The 2,678-nt window shown below is 48.4% G+C and overlaps 1 pseudogene; it reads right to left on the bottom strand.

Annotated features, from left to right (window-relative positions):
- Nucleotides 1-1,268: 1,268 nt before the first annotated feature.
- Nucleotides 1,269-1,977, bottom strand: LOC101839071 (annotated as a pseudogene).
- Nucleotides 1,978-2,678: the final 701 nt, after the last annotated feature.

Below are 2,678 nucleotides of genomic sequence, written 5' to 3'. Positions count from 1 at the left end.
TTTGTCTTTATTTTGGAAGGTGGTGCTGTCTCCATGCTGAGTTTTGTGGCCTGAATGGTATTTCCATCATGGAGTTAGTTGTGCTAAGTTCTGGGGTCCTGTTACAGGAAGGCGCAGAGGGCACTGGACCCTCTGGAACTGTAGTTACAGAGTGTTGTGAGCTGCCATGGGAATGTGGAAGTGAAACCTGGGTCTTATATTTTCCCACTGTACCCTGAGAGACATTTGGGTAGTTTCTGTGGTCTGCCACTTCCAAATGAACAACTCTGAAGTCTCCTTTATGGCTGGAGATGTGACTCAGTTAGTAGAGTGATCCATGGCCACACAATCCTGGTGACATTGCTCACACCTGTGATCCAAACACTTAGGAAGTGCAGACAAGAGGTCAGCCAGAAATACATGACGAACTGAAGCCAACTACAGCCTGAGATTCAGGAAATTCTGTTTCTTACACACACACACAACACACATACAACACATACACACACGTATGTGTGTTGTGTGTGTGTTGTGTGTGTATGTATATGTATACATACACACATATATGTACTGTGTATATATATAATTTTTAAAACAGAAACATGTATAAACAGGCAAACAGGCTTTTGTATGAATGTATCTTTTCATCCTTAAATAACAAAACCAGAAGAATAAACTGCTGACTAAGCTCTGGTAAATACTCAGGTAAAAGAGTGGTAGGAGGTACCAGTTCCGGCACTTTCCTTTCTCCCTCACACTGAAGGACCTTTCACGTGCAAGATGAATTAACAACTGACCTATGTCCTCGACCTCAATCCATTCCTACCAAGCCATTTGCTTTAGTTTCTAAGGCAAGGACTTTGCTATAGCCAAGGTGGACTTTGAATTCTTAATCTTTCTGTCTCTGCCTCCCTTCCCGAGTGATGAAGTTGCCTAGGCAGTAAAGTCTCCTTAGCCAATCCATTCCAGGCAATGGCTGGAGAGGACACCCAACTCTGGGAGCTGCTGTCAGTATCTGCAGTGCTGTGCTGCCAAGGAGCCGGGTTGTGCAGGCCCCAAGCAGAAGCACAAAGCCGAAGGCCTGTGTCCTAGGAAAAGTCTCTCGCTGCCTACAGGGAAAGCCCTGTGGGCCAAAGTTTATTCTTTGTAGAAACAAATCCTGCCCCAGCATCCTCCGTTGTCTTTAGCCATAGCAAAATAAAGAGCTGTCTCCAGAGGGGTGACAGCAGTCCTGGTGGTCCACTGGAGAGGCAGAACTTGCTGGAAGGCCTAAGTCCCCTGTCCTAGAGTCAGCTGTCATCCTCTTCCTCGGAGTACCCTCAGACTCAGGCGCGCTCTCAGGCAGGTCGTCGTCCATCTGCTGGAACCTCCCGACTGGGCATCCCACATGTATTTGATGATCACTTTGAATTCAGCCATCTCATACCCAAAAAGCTTCAAGATGCGGGCCTGTTCTGGGGTCAGCACATCGCCCTTCTTGCGCACTTCATAGTCAGCAGGGTCGCCGCACCTGTGGGAGGGCAGAGGGCAGGCCCAGCTGCCTCAGCTGTGGCTCCATGGAGTGAGGGACCTGCTTCAGGGTCCCTGGATCCAGGCTCACGGTTAAAGTTGCTTTGTTTCCGGCTCCAGCAAAATCCATTTCTGTGTACTTTGTGAACCGCTCCTTCAGTGAACTCCTCCTTCCTGCGGTTGGTAAAAAGGAGCCCAACCTCACCGCTAGAATTCTTGCTGACCTGATGCAAGTTGTCTTTGTATTCGCCAGGTGGGCTTCGACCTAAGGCCACCATCATCGCCTTGTTTTTGCCAAAGAGCATTGGGCTGTGCATTCCGGATGGCCTTCAGCTTGCGGTTCCTCGTGTTGGCCACAGAGAAGATGAAGAGGTACCTGTAGGTGTCCGCGTTTTCCCGAAGCTCTTCTGTCAGGTTCTGCTTCAGTTCCAAGCCTTTCTCGGCAGTTTTTGTCAAGGAAACTTTCTTGTCTGTCTTGGATGTCGGCATTGCTCTAGACACCTGCGGCAGAAGACCAGACGGCCGGTCGGGCCCGGAGCGGCGCAGGCGCTTCTGGCAATATCTGTGCTTTTATACTGTAGTTCCACACCACTGTCCAAGGAAGTACTGCTTGCAAAAGAGGAAACGTGGGAGGAATTCAAGTGCTCAACAGGAGACGGTTGGATAAATTTCACATCTAGGAACTGGAGAGATGGCTCAGTGATTCCCAGCACACGTTGCTCTTCCAGGGGACCTGGGTTTGATTCCCAGCACACACATAGTAACTCTCGACCGGCTGTAACCCCAATTGCAGGGGCCTGGTGCCCTCTTCTGGCCTCCATGGACACCAGACACCCAAGTGGTGCACATGCAGGCAAAGTTCCATTTTTAAAAACGTTTTAATTTATGTGTGTGGCCGTCTTTTGCATCCCCGTCCTACCTTCATGTCCCTGCCTTCCAGACCCTCTCTCCCTCCCTCTCTTCTTTCCTTTCTTCCTTCCCTCCTTCCTTCTGCCTGTCATACGAACACCTAACCACTTTTATGCTTTTTATCTTTATTTCCTTTTCTTCAACATAATGATAATTTCAGTTGTGTTTTTTTCTTTATTGGCTGTGTTCTACTTAAACTTCATCATCAAAAACCATCTGTAGATTTGGTGGATGACCTATAGTTTCTATCATTGCATAGAATGCTGTGCCCTCTCCTGAGA

The sequence above is a fragment of the Mesocricetus auratus genome, unplaced genomic scaffold (genome assembly GCF_017639785.1).
Source record: "Mesocricetus auratus isolate SY011 unplaced genomic scaffold, BCM_Maur_2.0 Super-Scaffold_100676, whole genome shotgun sequence".
Taxonomy (NCBI): Eukaryota; Metazoa; Chordata; class Mammalia; order Rodentia; family Cricetidae; genus Mesocricetus; species Mesocricetus auratus.
This window is presented reverse-complemented; position numbering and strand designations above follow the sequence as displayed.